This window comes from Maniola hyperantus, chromosome 10 (assembly GCF_902806685.2).
Source record: "Maniola hyperantus chromosome 10, iAphHyp1.2, whole genome shotgun sequence".
Taxonomy (NCBI): domain Eukaryota; kingdom Metazoa; phylum Arthropoda; class Insecta; order Lepidoptera; family Nymphalidae; genus Maniola; species Maniola hyperantus.
In genome coordinates, this window is record NC_048545.1 from 6,446,107 (window position 1) to 6,473,420 (window position 27,314).

Genomic DNA, 27,314 nt, shown 5'->3' on the forward strand with positions numbered 1-27,314 from the left:
GAACATGTAAATTAGTTATAGGTACCTACCTAACTATAATAAGTAGGTACACTACGCAAATAGTCATATTAAAACTTATTGGGTAACTTAGGTGACAAGCCTAGACTTCGTCATAAGCAGTGATCTAGATTTTAAATCACGTAAACCTATAAATGCGAAAGTGTGCCTGTTTGTTTGCTAGCTTTTCACGGCTCATCAGCTTAGTAAATTTTGGCGAAAGGTACCTACAGAGATACTTAGCTTGCATTCTAGAGTTCCTACGGGATTCTTAAAACCCGAAACTTACGCGGACGAAGTCGCGGGCACCATCTTGTTTTATAACATGGCCTGGTGCATTATCTTTTTCGGTTGGATTATAGAAACATTGCTGTTCCCATGAACCGAATGTTTTTTACTCAGTTCACCATTTCTTATCTATCTAAATTATGCAGTTAAAAGCTTTATAAAATTTACCAAATAAGCTCACAGTCAAAATATTTGAATGTGCACTGAATTTACGAACTTAGCTACTTTAAGTACATCCTGCTATTTACTTTGTAATCTTGATTTGAGCCGGCGAATCACGCCTCATTAAAATTAACACTTTTATGGCACAGAACTGGGTCAACAGCCCAAATTATTTGGGCCATAAAGTGTATTTAAAACCACGTCAGCTGGAAGGCTGTTCGACCAGCGGAATAATAGATGCGGTTTGGTTTATAGACGCCTCATATAACTTGGTCGAGCTCACGTTTAGTCTGTTAGTATAATTTGAAACACAACCGAGTGAAGTCAACGTTTATTAAATTCCTAAAAGAAAATATCCATTTAAGAAATAAGTAGGTAAAGTTTGCGTCCTTGGAGTTTACCGCTGGGATCACCAGTCACCACTCACCACCACGCGCATCAAATTGGTCCCTCAGCGAAGTAGCACGTAAGTGTACAAAAATAACTGTTCATGGGGCAACTAACAGCGTTCCACAATCTCGTCTGAATATAAATTATTGTGACACCCTTTGTTTTAGTCCTCAGATATAAGTAATTTTGACAAACTTTTCTGTGGAATAAAGGACGTGATATCAAATCAATCTTATTAGGTACTTTCTTTAGATGATTCCAAATTTGCATGAAATATTCAGAAGGTTTTGATAAAAGCTTTGATATAGTGGTGTCTTCAGCAGTATTGGCTGACTTGCTGCTTGGGTACTATCTACCAAATTTAATAAAAATCGGTTAAAGGATGGACCGTTACGAATCCCGTGGGAGCTTTTTGTTTTTCCAGCTGTATGATTTTCCTGATGTAAGCTTACTCTGTATCAAATTTTATCAAAATCGGTTAATCAAAGGGGCAGTGAAAAGCTAGCAGACACAGTCAGACAGCTACACTTTTGCATTCCGTTCTAATCCTATCTTAGTAATTTTTTACCGTTCCGTTCTTACCGTTACCACATATAAAGCTGCAGTACAATTCTTCCAGCCTCCTGTTATTTACACGCGAACAACTCTGTAACAGAATTAGAAAACAAGCAGCACTACGCAAATACTTTTTGTGTACGTTTGAATGTAAACTTAAACAGAAGGCTTATACTTTTATATTTTATTTTGTAGCCTCAAAAGTAGCGCTAACTACACTGATAGGAATGTTACAATAGTCCCCACCCCCGAATGTTTTTATTTATTGAGGACTAGCTGATGCCTGTGATTTAAACCGCGTGGATTTAGGTTTTTAAAAATCCTGCGGGAACTCTTTGACTTTCTGGGATGAAAAGTAGCCTATGTCACTCTCTACGTCTTTACCCATGCAAAAAATCACGTCGATCCGTTGCGACGTGATTGAAGGACAAACCAACAAACAACCACACTTTCGCATTTATAGTATAGGTAGGTAGTAATTTTCCAAAAAAAATCTTTCATACTTACAAACTGTCAACGCTTCTTATTAAGTTGACAGTGCGTTCGCGGCCTATCGGAACTATCATGTAGATTATGCCTAAAATTAGTCTATGGTCAGAATTGTACCTATATAAGAACTGTCAAAATAAACCGTTACATACACACACTCTCCGCTGAAGTACGTTGTTTTAATTGTTCCTTCTCCGAACCTAAAAATTAGAAGATCTGCCTATCGGGTCTTCGGTGTTAGTTCAAATAACTAACACAAACCTTGTCCTGATAATTACGAAAATAACAAAAACATCATTCAAATTGGCCAAGACGTTGTAAAGTGATGACCTTATTTAGGTATAAGTGCGACTATTCATTTTTATTTAGAGGTAGGTACCTATATATACATACGTAGGTATACCTATTTGCATTTATTTATTTAAGTAATAGATATAGGTACCTATTAACACCCTTGATTTGACCACAATCACAGCTGATGAAAATTAATAATGTGGTCTAAGATGGGACACGCATTAATTTATTTATCTTCTAAGTTTCAAATTTAATTTCAAAATGTTAACCAATTAACGACATAGCATTTTCGATCCTAAAATATTGCCTTTTTGTACCTAAATTAATTTACATTCTCCGCGCGAGCCCAATTTGGAAATTTCATGGACTACTCGATAACATGGATGCCACCCTTAAAAGTACACTAGAACAAATTCTAAATTTAACTTTTGATGAGCACTCCTGGAACCAAGCAACTTTACCGGTCAAGTACGGTGGCATCGGCGTGAGGAAAATTTCCAGTGTAGCTCTTCCGGCTTTTCTGTCCTCTGTGCATAGTATAAAAGAGCTTAGCTCTCAAATTCTCAAATCCAATTCATCATTGACCTATGCCGCAGAGGCCCTAGAGAGTTGGAAGGTCAGATGTCCCAATGTCGACATCCCGAAGGAACGTACTACACAAAAACTTTGGGATTTGCCATTGGTTCAACTGACACATACGAATTTGGTTCAAAATCTTACAAGTGACAGAGATCGTGCCAGGCTTCTAGCATTATCCGAAAAGGAATCTGGGTATTGGCTGCATGCCTTGCCATCAAAAAATCTCGGCACACTTTTAGATAACGAAAGTTTTCGTGTGGCTCTAGGTCTCAGATTGGGAACACCACTGTGCCATCAGCACAGATGTCCGTGTGGAAAAGAGGTTGATAAATTTGGAATCCACGGACTCTCTTGCCAAAGGAGCTCCGGTAGGCTGTTTAGGCATGGCTCTCTTAACGATACAATTAAAAGAGCTCTTGCCACCATAAATATTCCTGCGCTCATTGAGCCGGCAGGGATTAGTCGGGATGATGGCAAGAGACCTGATGGATTGACGCTGGTTCCCTGGGAACGGGGACGGGCGCTAATGTGGGACGCAACTTGCGTTGACACATTGGCCCCGTGTCATATCAGGAAGACAGCATCAAGACCGGGAGCCGCAGCAGAAACAGCTGAAAACGGCAAGCGGCGCAAGTATGCCTCTCTTATAGAGAGTTACATTTTTGTGCCGTTTGCCGTGGAGACCCTGGGGCCATGGAGTCTTAGTGCTAAAAATTTTTTACGAGACATTTCACCGCGATTAATAGCCTCAACTGGTGACAGAAGGGCTGGCTCATTTTTTGCGCAGCGGATCAGCCTGGCTGTCCAGCGCGGAAATGCAGCCAGTATTCTTGGCACCATTCCACGCGGTCATGATTTATATAGTAATTAGATAAGGCTAGCCTTAAGTTTTATTGTATTAAAAAAAAAATAGTAAAAAAAAAAAAAAAAAAAACAAAAAAAAAAAAAAAAAAAAAAAAAAAAAAAAAAAAAAAAAAAAAATTAACGACAAAAATTCATAGGTACCTAACTACCTATCTACCTACTCATACCTACTCATGGAAGTGAGAGAGACAAGAGGAAAAAGTTTTTTGTCCTAAGCATAATATTTTATCAGGATTGTGGAGGACGCTGTATCTTTAATCTGGGTGGATATTTTTAAGTCGATAAATTTGAATGTCACTCCACATGTGTATAGGCAGATAAGGGTAACCCCCTCCCCCCTCTTCGACATATCGCCTCGCATAAGGCATCGTAAAAATATTATCCTGGTCGAGACATTTATGGCCAGTTTGAAATAGGTGCCGTGGAAACTTTAAAAATATTATATATTTGAAGATAAGCTTACTCTGCAGACTATCTATAGGTACCTAGGCCTAGTGGATTTTTTTTCATAGATAGGAAGTTTTATTAAAATAAACTGAAGTTATGTTAACTCTTGTATACAAATTCGCTAAATACAACAACTTAGAGCACCCTCCAGAAATAGAAATAGATTTTTTATTAAAATAAAATTACAAGTGCTATTGAATCGTTACTGAATTTACCACTGGTTCGAAGTGCCCTTCCTCCTGAGAAGAACTAGCAAGAAAATGGCCCTTTTAAAATATTAAAGAATTGATAGTTTGTAGGTATGTTGGTTTGTTTGTTTGTCCTTCAATCACGTTGCAACAGAGCAACAGATCGACGTAATTTTTTGCATGGGTAGGTATAGTTTAAGACCTGGAGAGTGACATAGGCTACTTTTTATCCCGGAAAATGAAAGAGTTCCTTGCACGGGGTTTTTAAAAACCTTAATCCACGTGTACGAAGTCGCAGGCATAATAACATCGTTTACTTTAAATTTTGATTCATATTACATTTCACTATTAGGTAAATTTCCAAAGCCCTGTACCTCAGCTCTTGGGCGCCCAGTTGCTGATGCTATAAAAGTAGCAGCTCTTAATTAGCATTATATGCCGTATATGCCGTATTGATTAACCCAGTGCGAGTGGAATAAAACCTTTTCTTATCTTTCGGCGAATATGCTTAAGGCTTATTTTTTAATTGGTACCTATTGAATGTACATATTATATGCCTGATTTACCTGCATGTATCGACCTACTTACCATAATTAGGTACCAATGTACCTATTTATCTAACAACAACCAATCTTTTGAGATAGATCCCATTTTGATTTACACTAATCTAATTTGGGTAGATACAAAGTAATTAGGTATTAATTAAGGTAGCTTATACCTAAGTTTTATAAACAAGTTTGCTTTATTTAGGACTTCATTAGATAGGCTATCCATTGTACAACATCTATCCATCTATACCTATCTACCTAATAAACCGATTTACCTATATCTACCTATTAAAAAAATATAGGGTATTTTATGAATAAACTGTATTATGTATACCTACCTACAATGTATGAATAACGATTAGATATTATAATCATTAGGAATCAATCAAGCTAAGTATCTATACCTACTTAGCTTTTAACCTGCCTACATAGGTAGATATACATAAAGCTTAAGATAATACTATAGGTACCTAATTATGACGCAAGCTTGCTGAAATAAATAAAATAAATGTTATGTTTTTTAGGGTCTTCTGCGTTTTAGTCACATCATAACAATTACAGTCGTAACCATTTACAAGTCATTTCAGTTTGATAAATTGCAATAATTTCATAGACTCCTTGCGGGTGCATTCATCGGGTCCGCCATGGCTCCCATAAAACGTCACTAATGTCCCGTAATACATCGCTCTATATCTTTATTAACAATTCTCTCGCCATAGATTCTTTTCAAGCCATTCACAAAATTTATGTTCAAAGTTACGAGGCTCTTATACAACTTTCCTTTATACTCCACTATTTTACTGAAAACACTGTTTTCTTTATGCGTTTTAATACGCCATATTTTCGTTAAGTGACTCCATCCATGGGTAGGTATGCCATTTACAAAGTTGCGTAGCTATAAAAGAAGTAAAAAAATATAATACATGTAAGTACCTACGTATCTACCTTATGAGTGCGAACATAATCCCCGCTTCAAAGGCGATAGGTATAAATCACCCAAGGCTTTACATTTTGCATCGTTTGAAGGTTTTACTGTAAGTACATATTTTAGTATCGGATTTATTAAAATTCAACGCGCGTTAAAATATGCGTTATGAAAATAAAAGGGACTACATTGTAACGTATATAGACGGCTCATCGATACCAGTTCTGAGATATCCGAACCTTCATTTACTACCTACGTTATGTATAGTTGGATACATTTTTAGGTAACAATATTTCTTCAGGCACAAAAAGCCGAGTTTAATGGATCGAAACGGAGGGCGGGTGCGACAGAGATTTATCTTTTTCAATATGGTGTGGGAATTAACGAAACGAAACCGAACTTTGTTCTCATTTTAACATCCTCAAAATTCTAATGTTCAAGTGGTGTGTTATTTATGGAGACATGTTAGAGATTAAGTGAAAAAGTAAAAAACTATTCCCAATCTCAAAACTATTTTAATAGGAAATTATGGGCATGCGAAACAAAACGGCACTTTTGAATCTTTGGACTGTTTATTTTCTCTACAAACTATTTTATGTGACTACCCATACTTAAGTACACTCTATATGGAAATTCTGAATTACTAGAGATCGACGCAACTAATTACTTAATTAATTCAATTTAAAGATTAAAGCTTCAATAGCTCAATGGTCAAGGAGTAGACTGAAATCCGAAAGGTTAGTTGGAGGGGAAATGAAAATATTTTGTCATATTTAACATGGTTTTCTTGATAATATCATCATCATGTCAACCCATCTGCCAGCTCACTATATAGAGCACGGGTATCATCTCAGTATGAGCCTGGGCCAGCGTGGTGGACTATGGCCAAACCCTTCTTATACTGAGAGGAGACCCCCTTCTCTTAATAATATAATACTTACCTAATTCTTAATAACATTATTTTTTTAGTTTTTTAGGGTTCCGTACCTCAAAAGGAAAAACGGAACCCTTATAGGATCACTTTGTTGTCTGTCTGTCTGTCTGTCCGTCTGTGTGTGAAGAAACCTACAGGGTACTTCCCGTTGACCTAGAACCATGGAATTTGGCAGGTAGGTAGATCTTATAGCTGACATTTGGGGAAAAATCTGAAAACCGTGAATTTAGGGTTAGATCACACAAAAAAAATTAAATTGTGGTCATGAACTAATAATTAGTATTTTCAACTTTCGAAGTGAGTGACTATATCAAGTGGGGTATCATATGAAAGGTCTTCACCTGTACATTCTAAAACTGATTTTTATTTATTTTTATGCATCATAGTTTTTGAATTATCGTGCCAAATGTCGAAAAAATACGACTGTAGTACGGAACCCTCATTGCGCGAGCCTGACTCGCACTTGGCCAGTTTTTTATTTTTTATTAGAGAAGCGAGGTGATTCATTACTTCTTATACTTACCTACTTAGTAGATAGTAGGTAGGAGAACCTCTGATGTTTTATTTTCATAAAAAAACACATTGAAGTAAGATCAAGAAAAAATCTGGATTAGTCATGGAGAGAGTCAATACCTTGTGTCCCACGACCGTTATCATTCACTCATTGCCGCCATAAACTCATTAAGCCACATAACCGGCCAATCGAGCTTTCCAATCATGAAATTAAAATTACGTCCCCTTTATAGCCAGCCGTTACGAGCTGCGAAAAAAGGGGGCATAAAAAAGGGGGTATAAATAACACACCTTCGCAGCACGCAGCAGAACCCGAGGGTTAGAGTTTGTCGTAAATTATCCGCTTATAGCTTCGACCGATCAATAGCATTCATTAAGGAAAAATGTATCCTTTAAACATTTTTCGTGTCGATCGTTCGCGGTTTTACTTTTTGCAACATAAATTACGGCAATGATAATGTGGCTGGTGCACTTAACCCGTTGCGTTTGTGTGAATTTATGTTTAGTAGGTAGGTATAGTACGCGACAGGTCGAGATGGCAAGCGGGGTGGGAACGCCTCGCACACTCGCACAGCCTCCGCGCTAACCCAGTGCGGGTGACGTGCGAGTATGCGGGGCGTCCTCCTTCCTTATACCCCGATTGCCATCTCGACCTGTCGCGTACTGGTAGGTTTATCTTTTAGGCTGTATTATAGATAAGAAGTCCAATGAAATCGAAAACAATACCTATGTGGTATTACGACCTATGAGGCATACAGCATTATGCTGAGCTAGAAACTTTTTTCAGGTGGGACTACGTACGACAATGTGGCTGAGATCTATAGAGCGTAAGCAGGACTTTCACATTTAAGTTTCAGCTCAGAATACCTACATAATAGTAGTAGGTAAGGTACCTACCTACATCAGTTAAAACGAGGCGATTTAAGTATGGCAGCGATATACTTACTGTCTAGTTTTTTAGGGTTCCGTACCTCAAAAGGAGAAACGGAAAGCTTAAAGGATCACTTTGTTGTCTGTCTGTCTGTCTGTCCGTATTAGTTCAATTATGGCTGAAATTCAGTCATATCAACTCGTTCTTTACCTATTTTACTTACTTACTTAGCTATAATGTGCTTACATTGAAAGTAAAATTAGTATCGGCTTACCCATTATATCAAAAGATCTATAAACGTATGTGATTGTGTACGTATGTTGACTTAATTATACGAGAGGCAGATGTGGGGGAACCAGTCCCTTGGAGGGGTCCAAACTCCATTCGCCCCGCGCCCGGGCGGATCGATGCAGCTCCCTCGTTCGAGATCGCTTTCTTCAAAACAGTTTTAACCTAAATTAGTAGGCACTTAGGTACGTGACTAAATATCTATACTTACACACACACGTAGGATAAAAGGAAACGAAGGTCGACTGATTGATAGGTACTATATTTCAAAGCTCAAATCGCTGGGTCCTGATACCTGAGATTCTGAAAAAGGATTTTCAGTAATTCCCGGGCAAAGCCGGCCGGAATGGCTCATTTAGTTTACACTCAAAATAAAATTACAAGTAGGTATTAGTGAATGAAACTTAATTAAGTACGTAGGTAGGTATTTTATTTTTTTTTGTTTACATTGATGTACCTACTTACTACCTACATAGGTATAGGTACCTACCTAGTTCAGAACGCATTTTAGAAACGTAAAATAGGAAAATCTGACTGACTGACTGAAATATGAACGCACAGCTCAAATTACTTACCTACTTGACAGATTGGGCTGAAATTTGGCATGGAGATATCAGCTAAGAAAGGATTTTTGAAAATTTAACCTCTAAGGGAAATAGGGGTTGGAAATTTGTGTATACACTCACCTAGTCTGCGTGGCCGAAGTCAGCTACTTAGTGCATTTATAAAGATCAGATTTGAAATACAAAAATAATAGGTATTTTTAATTGTAGTGAAGTAATGGATGATGAAAACCCAAGGTGATAACCTATATTACCTACTTATATTTTTGACAGCTAAAATCTAAAGCTACCAGGGCATCAGATACTTACCAACCGCACCCAGGACTGAGTACAGGCTCTAGAACGCAAATTCACATAAGTTAATAATGATGAAAATGGGTAAAAATAAAATGTGTTCACTTTTTCATACAATCATCAATCAATACTTATAATAAAACTGTAACAGGTCAAATTCTGTACATTGAAGATATTTTGAATTTTTTTTTTCGAGGGCACTCTATAATCGATACTGAACCCAAAACTGTAATTTTTTTCATTTTTGTCTGTCTGTCTGTCTATCTGTCTGTCTGTCTGTCTGTATCACGGCCGCGCATCACGCTGAAACTACTGAATGGATTCCAATGAAACTTGGTACGATTTGAGGTCATACTATGAGGAAGAATATAGGATACTATTTATCCCGAAATTCAGCATGGTTCCCGTAGGAGAGGGGACGAAAGTTAAAATGTATACTGAGTTGTCAATACTTATAATAAAACTGTAACAGGTCAAATTCTGTACATTGAAGATATTTTGAATTTTTTTTTTCGAGGGCACTCTATAATCGATACTGAACCCAAAACTGTAATTTTTTTCATTTTTGTCTGTCTGTCTGTCTATCTGTCTGTCTGTCTGTCTGTATCACGGCCGCGCATCACGCTGAAACTACTGAATGGATTCCAATGAAACTTGGTACGATTTGAGGTCATACTATGAGGAAGAATATAGGATACTATTTATCCCGAAATTCAGCATGGTTCCCGTAGGAGAGGGGACGAAAGTTAAAATGTATACTGAGTTGTAATTAATTAACGCGTAGTCCGATTTCATTCATTCTTTTTTTGTTAGAAAGGGGATATTTTAAAGATTTTTCCGTAAATATTTCAAGGTCATCGGTTTTTAACCGACTGTCAAAAAGGAGGTGGTTCTTTTTTCTACATCGATTTTTTCGAGGTTTCTGGACCGATTTGCAATTTTTTTTAAATCAACAAAAAAAGTTTACGTCGTGGTCACATAAAAAATTCTGGATTCAACTCCTTAATCCTGATGCTGCAGGGATACTGCCCGCCTGAGTTATCAAGATTCAGGAAGTGTTCATAGTGAATTCATATTGTAGGTACCAAGCAACGACTTTATTCTCAGACTTCAAGTCTCAACTCCTCAACCCTGATGATGTAGGGTACAGCACTCCTAAACTATAATGTTTCAGTAACTGCGGATGATGCAAAATTAATTTAGGTACCAAGCATAGGCTACATCATTGAACTTCGGATCCTTTTTTTCGGATTTAAAAAAACGTAAATCCACGCGGACGAAGTCGCAGGAATCAGCTAGTCAATATACTTATAATAAAACTGTAACAGGTCAAATTCTGTACATTGAAGATATTTTGAATTTTTTTTTTCGAGGGCACTCTATAATCGATACTGAACCCAAAACTGTAATTTTTTTCATTTTTGTCTGTCTGTCTGTCTATCTGTCTGTCTGTCTGTCTGTATCACGGCCGCGCATCACGCTGAAACTACTGAATGGATTCCAATGAAACTTGGTACGATTTGAGGTCATACTATGAGGAAGAATATAGGATACTATTTATCCCGAAATTCAGCATGGTTCCCGTAGGAGAGGGGACGAAAGTTAAAATGTATACTGAGTTGTCAATACTTATAATAAAACTGTAACAGGTCAAATTCTGTACATTGAAGATATTTTGAATTTTTTTTTTCGAGGGCACTCTATAATCGATACTGAACCCAAAACTGTAATTTTTTTCATTTTTGTCTGTCTGTCTGTCTATCTGTCTGTCTGTCTGTCTGTATCACGGCCGCGCATCACGCTGAAACTACTGAATGGATTCCAATGAAACTTGGTACGATTTGAGGTCATACTATGAGGAAGAATATAGGATACTATTTATCCCGAAATTCAGCATGGTTCCCGTAGGAGAGGGGACGAAAGTTAAAATGTATACTGAGTTGTAATTCATTAACGCGTAGTCCGATTTCATTCATTCTTTTTTTGTTAGAAAGGGGATATTTTAAAGATTTTTCCGTAAATATTTCAAGGTCATCGGTTTTTAACCGACTGTCAAAAAGGAGGTGGTTCTTTTTTCTACATCGATTTTTTCGAGGTTTCTGGACCGATTTGCAATTTTTTTTAAATCAACAAAAAAAGTTTACGTCGTGGTCACATAAAAAATTCTGGATTCAACTCCTTAATCCTGATGCTGCAGGGATACTGCCCGCCTGAGTTATCAAGATTCAGGAAGTGTTCATAGTGAATTCATATTGTAGGTACCAAGCAACGACTTTATTCTCAGACTTCAAGTCTCAACTCCTCAACCCTGATGATGTAGGGTACAGCACTCCTAAACTATAATGTTTCAGTAACTGCGGATGATGCAAAATTAATTTAGGTACCAAGCATAGGCTACATCATTGAACTTCGGATCCTTTTTTTCGGATTTAAAAAAACGTAAATCCACGCGGACGAAGTCGCAGGAATCAGCTAGTTACTGAATAAATTTCTACTTATTTAAAAATCGATCTCAATTTAAAAAGATAAGTTAGGAGAAAAAAGCGATAAAAAGGTCATTGGCACGGCAGGGTCGTGTAAGCCTTTAAAATCCTACAATTGTACCAATTAAGTCCAGTCGAAAGTGAAACTCACAAACCGGGCGGCAGAAGCGAGTTTTTTTCGGTAGATTTACATATTTATTGGGGCACAGTTTATGGAGGCAACGGAAAAAGCCTGCTCGTATAATGGACAAAAAGGGTGGCTCTATGTCGAGGGATTCGTAGCAAAAAGGCGTATACGCAACAATGGCGTTTTTCCTTTTTTACTGCAATAAAACCGACCGTCGGTTATACTTCGACCGTCCGTTGTGCCAATTCCTTCTTTCCACGCACATGCTAACTGTGGAACCAAATGCCATCGGTGGTGTTCCCGCTAGATTACAACATGGGGTTATTCAAGGGGCGGACCAACCAATTCCTAAAAGGCCGGCAACGCATCGGCGGTTCCTATGGTGCTGCAAATGTTCATGGGCGGCAGTAATCACTTAACATCAGGTGACCAGCCTGCTCGTTTGCTCGCTATCTCTATTTAAAAAAATATGTAAAACAATTTACAAACTCCAAAACATCAGCATCATCATCAACTCATCGCTGGCTCACTACTGAGTACGTGTCTCCTTTCAGAATGAGAAGGGTTAAGGCCATAGTCCGCCACGTTGGCCAAGTGGGGATTGGCAGACTTCACACACCTTTGAAAACACTTTGTAGCTACTTACTAGAACCACCTAGAACTCTCAGGCATGCAGGTTTCCTCCCAATTTCCTTCACCGTTAAAGCACCTTATTAGCATATTTAGGCACCTACCTAATTGCTGCGCATATAAGTACCTAACTCCGAAAAGTTAGAGGTGCATACCCTGAATCGTAGGTATACTGAATAGGTAGATAAGACCGACGTCTTAACCACTAACCTTTCACCTCTCCATAACATAGTTTAGGTCATAATATTATTAAGTATGTTCTAAATATTATCAGCCGTATTTTATTTCAGCTAGATTTTTGTCCTTCCTGTAAAACTGCACTTTTGTACATACGCCCGTTTGTTAGGAAGCCCTCGATTTATTTATTCTGTCGCATCCTTTTTACGTGCAAAAGGACGTGGCTGTTTTTTCGGCACCGGCACATTTGGCGACGCACTTTGCATATAAATATTGGATCGTAAATTCAGCGTCTCACGCAGAATCGGGACTCATGTGTGGCGAGGAAAATATTAAAGTTGTGAAATAGGGTGTTATGAAGTCATAATGCTGTGGCGAATTGAGACATGAATGGACTGAGATTATTTCCTATTAATATTAAATTATACCTACCGACTTGAATACGTGATTTGTACCTCTTTAGCTAAATCTAGAATATAAATAATAAATAACTCGTAGGCAAGTAGGTATGTGCCAGAGTTAAAATTAAGAGTTAAAAAAAATAAAAAATAGATGTGATATCTATCATATAGGAAGTAGGAACCCTCAGTTTTTGTGATTAAAGTAGGTACCTAAGTACCTATCTCATGTCCGTCTCCAGAATATAAGTTAATTCTGTCTTCTGTCAGGATTTGTTCAGCAGTTGAGGCTTAAAACGTAACAGATAGACAGACTCGCAATAGTAGGTAGGTATCTATCTACCTACCTACCTATTGAGAATTGTGAGATTAATCCCTACTCAAACTTCATATTATACCTATCTAAGTACTTACAATTTTTTTAGTACTATATACCTACCTACTTTATATCGTTAGATATAAAAAATAGGATTAGATTTTATTATAAACAAAGGTTTGTAGTAGGTACCTACCTGATCCATTCGTACAATTCCAATTTCCAAGACCGTAGGAAACGAAATACCCTCGGGGTATCGGTGGCGGTGCCTCACGAACCCCTTATAAATTAATGCTTACCATGCCTTCATAAATTACCCATTCACGGTTGGTACCTACCATTAACCTAATAGTAAGTAGGTAGCTACTTACTATATAATATATACACACATAATAAACCCAATATTATACTTATTGTCTTTTTATTTTGACAGTATTAGAATATTCAGAGACAGCTCTGCAAACAATATTTCAATTAATGTAGATGTAAGTACATTTGCAAAAAATATACAGGCTGTAACTGTAACGCGTTCACAGCGCGTTTCAGATGCGTCTATATAATATCTAATAATTACTGTGCTTCAACTTACGTGAAAATGTTGCCGTTTGTCTAAGTCCTAAAACCTATTTGAAGTCGTTAAAATACTTTTGTTGTAAACCTTTATTAAGAATATTACTTATCGGTAATTTATGATAACCGAAAAGAAATATTGGTTTTCTTCGCCATAATTTACGTCTCCCACTAAGGGATATGACATGCGTTTTATTTATTTTACGGCATGGGTGGGCTAAGTGTGACGATTTATAGATATGTGATTTTCTTGATTACCCACTTACTTATTATTTTTATATTGTTTTATTAATCGGTTGCAGTTTTGGAACGTGTTTTGTATCTGCCTTATTGAATATCTGGGATCACGTACCTACCTACCTACATAAATATATTCTTTAGCATGGATAAATTGCATTCAAAATTAGTAGGACGGAGCTTACCTAGTTCAAGACTTCAATTGTTATTATGGTTATAAAATCAATGATGTATTATTTCAGTGGATTGTTCGTGATGTTGTACCCAATTAACTGACAGATTGATAGAAAATATTCGAATTATGAAGAGGTCATATATACCTATCTGTTATCGACTAGCGCCCCACCTCGGCTTTACAGGGTGCATTAGGTATAGCTGCAATTTACTAATGAAGAAAGTGAGAAGTGCTACCACCAAAAATACAATTTATTCCGACTTTTCCGATGGATTTTACAAAAATGTCTTTCATACCTGTCATATCCAGAGCAATGCTTAAAATTTTTAAGTTAAATCTGTGCAAAATTATATACTTAACCTAGTTATCAAATCATAATGTTTTCTTGATAGTTGAATCTCCAGACTAAATAATTACAGATTTACTCACAGTTAATTACTTTAACTTGAAAAGACTAGAGCCTCAGTTAAATGACAGATTGCTGACGTCGCGTCACCATGGAATGTACCAGTAAATCATCAGTAGGCCACTAAACCAGTTCTTTAGTGCTTCACATGAGTGGTGCCGTAAGCCGCTATACGGCTATATTGTCCCTCGTAAACTTGTAATTTTGTTGTTACTGTATCCACGGCCTATCCAACACGCGGGTTTATCGAAAATGCTTTTAAACCGCTATGATACACTTTGTTTTTTAGGATTACCATTGTTTGTGAAAGTCTTGGACGTGAAAAACGAACCTTGCATAGCCTTAGGGCGCTTAATCGAAAGATGGTGCAATGAAACGAACTTACAGTAAATCCAAAGAAAACAGAGATTATTCTGTTTACCTACAATAGGAAAATTGAACTAACTAAACTACCAACTTTGTTAAACACAAGCCTCAAACTGTTCACTGAGGTAAAATAAGTCGGTGTGTCTCTGGACATCAAGCTCAGCTAGCAAAAGGGTACAGAAGGATACAGAAGACAAAATTAAAAAATCACAATACTGAACCAATGCAAACGCATGCTGGGGAAAGATGGGGACTAAAACCAAAGGCGTAGGTACACTTAGTACGCAAAGTAGACCTTTGCGATCTCAGAATACAGTTGTTCTGTACTTATTTCGAGTTTGCGATGCGACAACGCGCCAACTTTCAGTCGGTATTCACACTTTGAAAGTTAGAACAGACAGATTTATTATAGATAGAAATGTACTCATCTGCACCGTAGGTATATTGTGTAAGCACCCTTAGGCCGTTAGGTTGAATTTTGTGTTACTATTTTTCAATATAATATCTCTACTACATTATACTTTACTAATCTTATAATTCTTTAAATAGTTAAAGAAGTTAAGTCAGAATTAAAATAATTTGCAAAAAGGCAATTTAAAAAAAAAACTTTACTTAGGTATATACAGCTGCTAAAATTATTCTAATTTACCTAAGTAGCTATTATAGATTTTTCCACTTATATCTGCATTTATCTACCTACTAGGTAACAAAACCAATCATGGATAATTATATAAGTACCTACCTATAAGTACCTATATTTTTAATTTTCCTACTGAAAGCTCCTACCTCCTAAAAAGTCATACAATTACAATTTCCATAGAAGTACGTACCTATACCTACTTAGGTACCTAGATATTTTTGTACATTTTGTTGGTTAAGGTTTAAAGTGTGTCCAAGTTTATTTTCTCTATAAATGGGGTTCCTACTTACTATCTATCACATTACAAATATCCCGTCTTTTTCAAACAATATATGACAGTGATTTGTAAGCTCTATCTACTGTCATAAAAGTGTCTGAGTGATCGGATACGTACAATTTATTGATGTTATGGCCTATCGATATAACAACATTACCCTTTTTTAGTATGAAGTGCATAATGTTAGACTGTTAGTTAATTTTACTTATATTCATACGCTAAGAAAATATATACATAGTTAATTATTCGTTATTGTTCAATCTAGATTCCTATTTCCTATCTATCTTCCAATTAACCATCTAAATCTTGTCTTGACCTATGAGTATACAAATGAGTAGGAGGAGGCATCTAATGGGTAGAAGAAAAATTAAAAATACCATCATGTTCATTAATCAGCGGATTAGATACACGAATTATTTACGAGCAAAGCTAAAACGTAAGGAATTTAATTTCATTAGGGGATTTTAGTGGCACCATGTTGACACCCGCTGCGCTGGATCGGGCAACCCGAACGCCGAGACCCGACGTATTTCATCCGCTGTCAAGTGCCGACCAATAGCGAGGGAGAACGGAATGCGTTCCAAGTTTAAAATGGTGGAGATAATTTCATTGTATATTATTTTGTGACAGGTCGTTATTTGGACTTTTTATCGGTCTCGGCTTTCAATATTTCCTCGAGATCGTCGACCGCATGTTTTGCATCTTTTTAGAGGCTAATTTTTTACCATTTAGGTTGGTTGGGTTATTTATATTTTCCGCTGCAAAGATTTTACATTTTTTACCGATTACGTAGACAGTTGGCAAATCTAATCGATGACTAACTTGAATAAAGAGCAAGATCTGCCTGTGATTAGCGACTGTGAAATGTGAATGTCGTACTTACTAGGTACGAGTAGGTATAATGTTCCAATATACCGAAATAAGTTAGATAACATGTCTAAAATCTAAATAAAAGTAGGTACCTAGGCTAGGTATATGAAACACTATCATCATCATCGCCAACCGATAGCCACCCACCTGCTGCGAGATCCACAAGAGATTGTGTCTCTAGTATTAACTTCCACACGCTATGGTCTTGAGCCGCCTGTAGGTATCTATCCAGAAGCTCCCTGTAACTCGTATGATTTCATCTGTCCACCTACTGGGGGTCTGTCAATGCTGTGCTTTCCGGTGCGAAGTCATCATTGTATGACATTGGGCACCAAATATCTCTAGATTTGTCAAATTATGTACCGTGCTAATTACCATTCCGGCTTCATATCCCGTTGAGCTATGTGAACCATTAAGTAGGTATTAGCAAGGGTATTAACGGGCTTAAAGATTGCCATTATATATACTTACCTATACATATACTAATATTATTTCTCCCGAGCACAGTCAACTACTAAAAACTTCCATAAAACAACAATTTCAAACGGGCCATTTCGCAGGAAAAACAGCATCCCGGGCGGGGTGGGTCCCGGGGTGGGCCGTGGGAGGGTGCCCAAAGAAGCCTGGTGCTTTATGCCGCGGAATTACGACTTAGACATTTCAAACAATAACTCTTGTCATAAATACGGACCCGATTTCTTCACGCGTCATATCCCCGTTTTTACTTGGCTTGGCTGAATTTATTTTCGGTAGGTACCTACGTTGCTAAATTTACTTCTTTACCTTAGGTACCTACGTAACTATCTATTAATAGTTGAGGTGAAGATAAAATATAACCTTGGACTTTATGTAGGTATACATATACACACTTGTGAGCTTCAGATGTGGTTAGTCGTACCAGTCTATTGGAAAAGTCATGCCGTGAAGCCACAAGCTAATAAGCCCTACGAGTACCTACTTACTTCATACAGCGATAGACGTAGGTATATTTTTCTCATTAATCCTTTCCTCTAGTCACATGAGTAGGTATCTCTATTTATTGCTTAGGGTCAATACAGACGCTCTGCATTTGGACTGCAAGTTAACTGCAACTTCAACTAAGGCAACTTTTTACAGTGTGCCAGTAGGATACAATTTCACAGGTTGTGATGCATTATGTCTAAAACTAAGGTACTTGCACCCAATATGGGCCACCTGTATTCAAATGCTCATTAGACTTATAGAGTATTATAGGTCTATGGCTTATACTTAATTAGATTTATTGATCTATCTTTCAAACCAGGGTACTATGAAGATCCTATAGAGATACAAGGTGGAAAAAGTAATCAGCTTAATTTGTTAACTTTATAAGAAGCAGTTTAAAAAAAGCTTTGTTAGGCAAATTAGGCACCCGGGTTAGGACCACAATAAAATCTATTAAATTTTGGTTATTTTATATAAGTATAATATTATGGTTATTACTTTTCATGCAAAGTAAGTATTATTTAATGACTATGTAATATTAAATTGCATGCAAATATTTACAAATAGTGCACAAACTTAAATTTGGGCCTTATTAAGTAGGTAGGTATATCTACCAATCAAACTGTAAATCAGTACCCTTACCTATTATAAATGCGAAAGTGTGTTTGTTTGTTGGTTTGTTGGTTTGTCCTGCAATCACGTCGCAACGGTGCAACGAATTGACTTGATTTTTGCATGGGTATAGATAAAGACCTGGAGAGTGACATAGGCAACTTTTTATCCCGGAAAATGAAAAAAGAGTTCCCACGGGATTTTTAAAAACCTAATGCCACGCGAACGAAGTCATAGGCATCAGTTAGTTATGAATAAACCTAATTTTATTTCAGTGGTTGACAGTCATTTATTAGGCGAGTCACACACCAGGCGATGCGTTGGTTTCGCCTTCGTTTGCGATGGTTTTAGTCGGTAAGAGTCCGACATAGCCTCCGTGCCTCTCGTGGCACGGTGGTATCCATGAGGATTTCCCCGTGATTTTCCCACATAAAAAAGGTTTGTCTAAGTACCTACCTAGGTAGGTACCTACCTACGTACTTAATATTATATAGAGGAAAGATTTGTTTACTTGTAATCGATAAATTTTGAAACTAACTGCACTGTTTTTAATCATTCTTTCACCATCAGAAGGCTACTTTATCCAGGAATATTACCTACCTACGTATTAAATTGGTAAATTAAATTTCACCCGAGCAAAGCCGGGTGGTTCAGCTGGTTAAATATAAAATATCAGCCACTCTTAAACCTGCCCCCCGTTCGGGTTTCTAATCTAGAAGCGTAATAAAAGTTCACGTAATAAAAGTGCGCATTTTCACGTAGCCCGTAAAATTATGATAACGTTCACGTACACGTACCTACCTAGCTACCGACCTCACGTCGGTTTACCTCAAACATAGATAACGTTCGAAGTTCGAAATTATCTAACGTAGAGTAGGCAAATACCTGCTCAATCTACAGTTACTAATTTATACTATAATGCTAAATATATTGTATGTTTATTTGTAGGAAGTAATCCCTGAAACTACTGAACCGATTTTGAAAATTCTTTCACCAAGTGTATGTCACTCAGGAATAATCAGGCTATATTTTCATTTCAAAAAAATCAGAGAACCTTACGAAAACTGTTATAAACTACCCGTGCGAAGTCGGGGCGGATCGTTAGTAATTAATATGGCTGGCTTTGACTTTGCCCTCGCCTTCGGCTCGGGTAAATAAACGTCTCGGATAATATTGTATTTTAGTTTTTGTAGTTTAACACCTATAAACGTGTTTTGAGAGCATCTAACTTAAAACTAATGCAGAAAGTAAGAATATTTTAGCGATTTCCTATGCATTCTTATAAAAATGTACATTATAGGAAATGTTAGGTAATTAATGGATTCCACATGTATTTTTAATGCATTTTTTACATTAATTTGTTTACATGGTTTCAGTCTTAACCTATAGTTTTTTGAAAATGGCGTTTGGGTCACATTAATACGCATCAATGCATACATTATTTATAAAAATATTAGAAATATCCAAAATAATTTAAATAAAGATATACATTTAAAAATAGTTGGAAACAGGATTTACTGAAGGTAACTTGGACTTATAAATCCTGAAAACATAGTCACTAGCTTCTCAGACAGCCTGAAAGTAAATAGTGCTGCAAAAGGTTTGCAAGCCACAACAACAGGTGTTTTTAGTGAAAAAAATACTTTTCAATTACTTATAATTAAATTTTTTCCATTTTCAGTTCATGTCAAAGTGATCACACTGATGTACCTATAGGTATTAATCTCCCTCGTCGGTGGGGCAGTATAATGCAAATCATCCATTTTTTACATTTTTTACTTAACTTTTTTATCTCTAAGATTCAAACAGTTTTTTTAAATTGTAATTACTTATAATATTTACGAAAATTGCTATGCGTAGAACACAAAACAAGCACTTACAAAAAATAATATGTTAAATTATTTTTATTCAGTGAAATATAAATTTGAATTTTTCTGTAACAATCTGCCCCACTTCCCCCAAGTTAGGTAGTAGAAAAAAAATGATAAGAAGTGGACAGGGAAGCACTTATCTCTATAAGAGATCTCATCACCATAATCATCATCTACCTGCCCATGCATCGCCGTATCACTACTGCGAGAACAGGTCTCCTCTCCGAATGAGAAGGGTTTGACCAAAAATGGTCATAGTCTACCACGCTGGCCTAGTGCGGATTGGCAGACTTCACACACCTTTGTGAACATCATATAGCGAACTCTCAGGCGTGCAGGTCTCCTTACGATGTTTCCTTCCCCATAGTTAGCATTTTAAGTTTTATATTTTGCAGTTTTGATAATAAGCAATGATTTCTGTTATTTCAGGTTTCAATTTCATATTGATGGACGGATGAAAATTACCTTCCAAGTACGGAAAATATCACAGACGCAGTACACGCACATTTAGAGAAATGCCTGCGTACCTAAATGATCAGAAAAATTCAACAGGTAGGAATGAAGTCATGAATATTCCTATCTACTAGTAGTGGGTGTTTCTAGATGATAGGTAATTCTTTGTTGACTTTTTAATTTGCTAAGTAGTTGCCATCTCTTAAGTAATGCGTGATCTGGAATACAAATCACTTAAGGGTAACGACTAAAGACTTGGAATTTGCAGGGCATTATCCCCACTCGGCACTGTATCTCTTACCACAGGCGCCTAGAACCCCTCCATAAAGGTGGATTAATACAGCCGAAAGCCCAACTTACTTAATAAATATAAAAGCCTTCTCCGCCCGCGCTCGTAAACCTCCCACTGTGTTCCACCAAGATTACTTATATCGCGACCAGCAAAATGTAGCCCCCGTTTTCATTGCCGTGGCCAATTTCGATAGGGACACGATGAAAGTTTGTAGGTCACGATATACTGGTTTGCCATTATCAGCTCTATGTAGATTGCGACGCTCGCCTGCCTTGCTTTCTCCCAGATAAGGTTTTACGGTCGCTTGGAAGAAAGGATAATGTCCCTTTTTGATGTAAAGACGGAATTGTACGCGATCTGGTTCGCTGGTACGGTAGATAAGAGTCTCTTTTATATTCGTCTGAATGTCAGTTACGGGTTACCTACTAGTTAACATTTTTACGAACGATAGCTGAAACGAAAACAACAAATTAAACCTAAAAGCCATTTATGAGTAGACTCGCACTTGATCGGTTTTTATTAACAGCTTCGGTAATCGAGCACCATCAATTTTTTCGGAGATTTTCTTTCAATTAAGTAGTATAAATAATTGTAACTTGGAGCTAAACTCAATTCTTCTTTTCCAAAAATCTTTATGAAAATTGTTTTATTTAAAGATAAACTCTCCTTTTATAGAGTTGGTTAAAGCAGATATGGCTCACATGTAGGCTCTGAGGCCCCTTACACGAGAGCTGAGTAACAAAGTTGCAATAATTTATGACGGGTCGGTTTATGACTACAGACCAGCATATGCCGCGCACCGAACTCGTTTGAGTAGATATCTGAGATGATAAAATATACAATGCAGACATACGTATTACAATACGGAGGAAGAAAATATTATCAGGTATACCTAACCTATATACTTAATAACAAGATATATAGGGTTTCTATATGTATTGCAAAGAAATACCTTTCAGACGATGTGTCACCTAGCCACGCAAGCATTTTCATAGAATTAGGTACATAGACACCAGCTAGTGTCGCGGCGACACGTCACTTGCTGCAGCTGCTGCCTGTAGTCTACTACGGACTTGTATACTTGTACCTTTATGTTTTTTTTAATTTCATTGCACATCAGAGTAAAGAGAAATGTACTTATACCATCATGTCCATATAAGATAAAATTAGGAATATTAACTGACAAGAAAATAAATGCTTAAAAAATAAGTAGAAAATCTGATAAGGAAATTAAACGCTAAAAAAAGGAATAAGTAAAAAATCAATCGGAGCTTAGGTAGGTACAAGAAATGTTGTAATTACAAGAAAACTTTATGATCTATGTAGGTACCACTACCTACAGGCTACAGGTACGCGCACTTGTTCTCAATTAATAAAACTCTTTACGCTATTGAAAGCAACTAAGTAGTAGTAGGGAAATCACCATAAAAATAACACTTAATTTTAGTTCGCAATTACGACGCCGTTAAAGGGCGGCTGCCTCTCGACAGGGCTATTACATTACCTCCACACTTACCATGCTATAAGAACCTACGTACCTTTTGTCTACTTAATACACTTTTTTGTATAATATAAAAGTACCTAATGTGCTATTGTTTGTATGTGTAGTAAGTTCAATGTTGGTAGGAAAGGAGCTAGAACTTTTCTAAACGGTAGAGGAAAACCTACATCTAGAACAAAACTTTCAGTTCTACATTTGACTATATGAATATTGAAAACTAGCTGATCGCCGCGACTTCGTCCGCGTGGATTAGGTTTTTAAAAATCTCGTGGAAACTCTTTTATTTTCCGGGATAAAAAGTAGCCTATGTCACTCTCCAGGTCTTTATCTATACCCATGCAAAAAATCACGTCAATCCGCTGCACCGTTGCGACGCGATTGAAGGACAAACAAACACACTTTCGCATTTATAATAAGGGTACCTATTGATATCATCTACCGCAGTGAAAGTGAGCACATTTTTTTAAAATTTACCAATATTTTAATGCTGCCATGAGTTAAAATAATTTGACATAGCATTCATGGTGCAGATGAAGGCATTTATACGCTCGTACGCGCGCATTTTGTACTATGACGTTTTGCCTTAATTTTTTGCATTTTAAAACTGAAGTTTCAAAATGTATTAAAACAGGAACAAAAACCGGTATCAAGCGTAGTCTAGTATAATACTCGTTTAGCGCGCTCATGCACTTAGCCGACGGCATCGTAAACCGATGCGAAACGAAAAAGAACTAAGACTTTCCTTTTTCAGGCTAAGGCGCTTAGTTGTAAGTGCCAGGTAAGCTATTTTATTTACTAGCTGGTGTTTGCGACTTCTTCCGCGTGGATTTATGTTTTTAGAAATCTCGGGGGATCTCTTTGATTTAACGGTATAAAAGTAGCCTAAAAATTAGGTAGCTTATGTCAGTCACAGTCTCGTCTTTAACTTTATTCATGCAAAAAAAATCATGTCAGTCCGTTGCTCTGTTGCGGCGTGATTGAAGGACAAATCAACAAACAAACACACATTCGCATTTAAATACCTAATTATTGGTAGTGGAATTACGTTAGTTCCTACTATTCTACATGTTATATTCTGTAGTGGAACTGTATACCTACCTAGGTTGGTAGGTACACTAAGTAAGTAGGTAAGTAGCCATATATTGGACACTAATGAATAGAGCCGTTGAGATTGCATACTTACCTATACCTAAGTAGAGACACTAATAGATAAGTATTTACGTGAGATGTTGTTTTGAAAATTTCGTTTAGATATCACAAATTTACAAGGATCTAGAATTATTTCGTAGCACAGAAATATCTTTCAAACAATACATAGGTACCTATACCTACTACCTACTAAATATCTAATTGTTGAAGAGGACGGATGAAAAGAAGATGAAAGTATCAAAATTACCTATATATAGTAGATAAGTACTTATATAGGTGGAAGGTAATGAGGTCCTTAGGCCTTAAGCATTTCTTAGTACTTACCTACCTACCCATCTTTTTTATATGCCAATTTATTTAACAGGTTTTTTACGGAAAATGTTACAAAATATAAGGTATTTCGTATCTTGATAGAATTAGATGAGCTTAATTATTTTTCATAGGTAAAAAGGTAGGCGAAAATTAGGAGAAACCTACCTAATTAATTGCTTCTTATCTCTACATACCAATAAACTGCAAAACATGGTTAAGGCAATTTTTAAGTGTAATATATTGCTGACTACATTAGTACATTGTCAGCAAATGAAATCGGTTAGGAAGTTAGGTCGGTACCTACCACTAGATACGGCCAAAGATAATTTCACTTTTATTTGGGTTAATTGTGTAGAGCCCGCATCTATTAGACGAAATTCGTTAAGATAATACATAATTATTACATAGCAGTCATACCCCCAGCATACTCAGCTTTATAACTCAGTAATTAAACGCACGTGTCATATCAATAAACATCCATTCGCCTTAATTATACTTAAATAGCGTATGTTAATCTTAAAGGATTATTGAGCTGGGCGACTGGAGCTTTCAATATTCCACAATTACTAGGTACTGGTAGGTACCTACCTACTTAGTTAAAGTCTTAGGGCCAAAACACAAAACTGCGATGCAATGTAGCATCGTCAATAAGTAAATAGGTACCTACATATCCGCAAGCTCGCACGACCGGCGCTTCGTGAAAACTTACCTACGGAAATTGCAGAAATCTATTGCTCAGATTACGTCGTAGACATCGGCAGGTATACCTACCTTCGTACATCAGTGAAAATTGTTTAAAACAATGTTAAAATCCTACGGGCATAAGTCAAAGATGTCTCCACACTCAGTAGTTATACTTAGATACTGATCGTATTTGTGAAAAGCTCTGAGATGCGCTATAGAAAGAGTTGCGCTTGCGTGCAAAGAATACCTACTGAGGACTGCTACGCCACGCCGCGGTGGTTTGAAAGCTCGGGCATAAACTATTTCAGAAAATTTATATCAAATAAATAAAATAAAGCTCCAAAAAATGAAATTATCGACGGCACGCTTGATGCCATAAATTCCGGTATATATTAGTGCGTCATACGCCTAATGCGATCGAATGACGAAAAGTAACGGCCTTGATAACGAGAGCTATAAACCAAGTCGCGGGGAATTTCACTTGAGTGCTTTCTGGCTTTGGGGGTGCCACGATTTGATAAGGAATATGGAATGTGGATTAGATACAGTCGGCGGCGCAAGTTTGACGTCTATAAGGCTTCATTGTTAGCTATAGATATTGTAAAGAAAATACGGCTGCTCTAGGTACTTACTTTAACGGCCTATTGTATGCAACAAAAGTACGAGTACCTTTACCTAATTTGTAATGCGATAGTAAAATGTCAATAACAAACTATTGTGGTTATTATCAACTACTTACCTACTAGAGATTTCTTACACGAACAAATAGTAATGAATTTATTATTATCTTTGGTCGTTACCTACATAAACTGTGTCTATATACCTATATAAAATTCAAAGTCCTGACTGACTGACTGACTATATCCACGCACAGGCTAAGCCGCTGGTCCTAGTGACATGAAATTTGGAGGGTGTGTTCTTTGTAAAGAGTGATGGGTATCCACTAAGAAAGGGTTTTTGGAAATTCTACCCTTAAGTGGGTTAAATGCGGGTTTGAAATTCAGGTAAGTAGTCCACGCGGACGAAGTCGCGAGCATAAGCTAGTATTTTTATATACCTAAACTTAATTTTATTTGTAACTTTAAGTAGGTAGGTCCTTGTGGTACTTACCTACATAACTAATTTGTGGATGGGAGTTAATTAATAACTAAAACTTTGTAATTAAAAGTAAATTAAAACTTTGTAATCATCAAAATACCATAACGCCGGAGTTCACATTTATTTTTCATTGCATGAAAGAATTTTCATTTGTATTTTCATGTACCTATCATAAATCTTGAATAATGGTAACAAAGAATTTTTATTTATGAGATTGTCAGATAAGTATGTAGATACCTATCTACCTACCTACTGCTGACCTCACCAGCAGAGACTATAAAATATTTCAACCTTCAATAAATCTACATAAATCTAAAGTAAGTATAGGTAAATAAAGCTCGTGGTTTTAGAATAAAAAGTAAAACTGTATTACAAGTGCCTCTTTTTGTGAAATTGGTGAACTGGTTTTTGTCTTATTATGCAACAGTTCAATAGTTTCAGATTTTTATCTCATTTTAAAGTTTTCTTATTATTTCAGGATTGAATTAACGATGAAAGGAGATAATCCAGATAATCCAAAACAATATCAGAAATAATAAGTCAAAATAAGGCAGTTCTTTTTTTCAAATAAGTAAGTAGGTATTCCTTGCAGCCGCAGAAATGCATCTGGCCTGGTTCCGATGGAGAAGTTTGCTTGAGGAAGCCAATAATCCCATAGCCTTAGTTTGTTGATGATGGTGATGATGATAACAGAAATAATGCAACCTTGGACTCTCCGTTCGAAATTTACTTACCTACGGTACTAACTGCACATTAATATCTACCTAAGTAGGTATAGGTACTCAAAATGTGTATGGATGACGTCATTATATCTTTGACAAACTCTGAGTTCAAAAATCCCAACAGCTAATGCGTGCTATCAGCTTTGGAATTAATTTTTAAGTCAACAAAAGCGTGGGACTCGCACTCCATGTACCTACTTACCTACCTACGAAGTTTTTACTCCAATAAACCTTATACAAACCGACAAGTCTCTGGTCTCTGCAGCCCTATTTTTTTGTCTCTGTCACTCTCTTAGTGAATAACAATGTGTCTCGTTCTTGTACGTTTCAGAGGAAATGAGATGCAACATGGCGGAAGCTGCGCGAGGGAAGTAAAGGGGACAGGATGTTGTAAGGGTGGACGGGTGCTTGTTCAAGTGAAATGAGTCGATTTTAAGGGTGAATTTCAGAGGGGAACAATCTATATCTAGCTAGGTATACCCAAATATACTAGGTAGGAATGGAATCGACGTTGATCATGAAACGTTAAAAAATCCCAAATCAAAAATAAATTAAATATTATAAGCGAGAATGTTTAATAAAATTAAAACTACATAATAGGTATTTGTTTTATTTACTTTAATATTTCTATACCTTATCTAAGTATAGGTATGTACTTACAGGTTCCTACTTAAATAGTATGAAGCAGATGCAGCTCGCCAGGTTTTCTCTTCAGTCGCATTTCCAATTCATGTTCGTGTAATTGGCAACCACTGCCTACACCTACTATAATTACTTGTGCTGTAATTATGTCCGA

At 36.8% G+C, this 27,314-nt stretch overlaps 1 long non-coding RNA gene across 2 annotated transcripts; it reads left to right on the forward strand.

The window, feature by feature from the left end:
* Positions 1-773: 773 nt before the first annotated feature.
* On the forward strand, positions 774-26,995 carry LOC138402948 (uncharacterized). Of its 2 annotated transcripts, XR_011237258.1 has the most exons (5): positions 774-913; positions 20,737-20,859; positions 21,728-21,938; positions 26,275-26,367; positions 26,850-26,995. It is a non-coding gene; the product is annotated as an uncharacterized lncRNA (long non-coding RNA). The 2 variants fall into 2 exon arrangements; XR_011237257.1 differs by lacking the exon at positions 21,728-21,938.
* Positions 26,996-27,314: the final 319 nt, after the last annotated feature.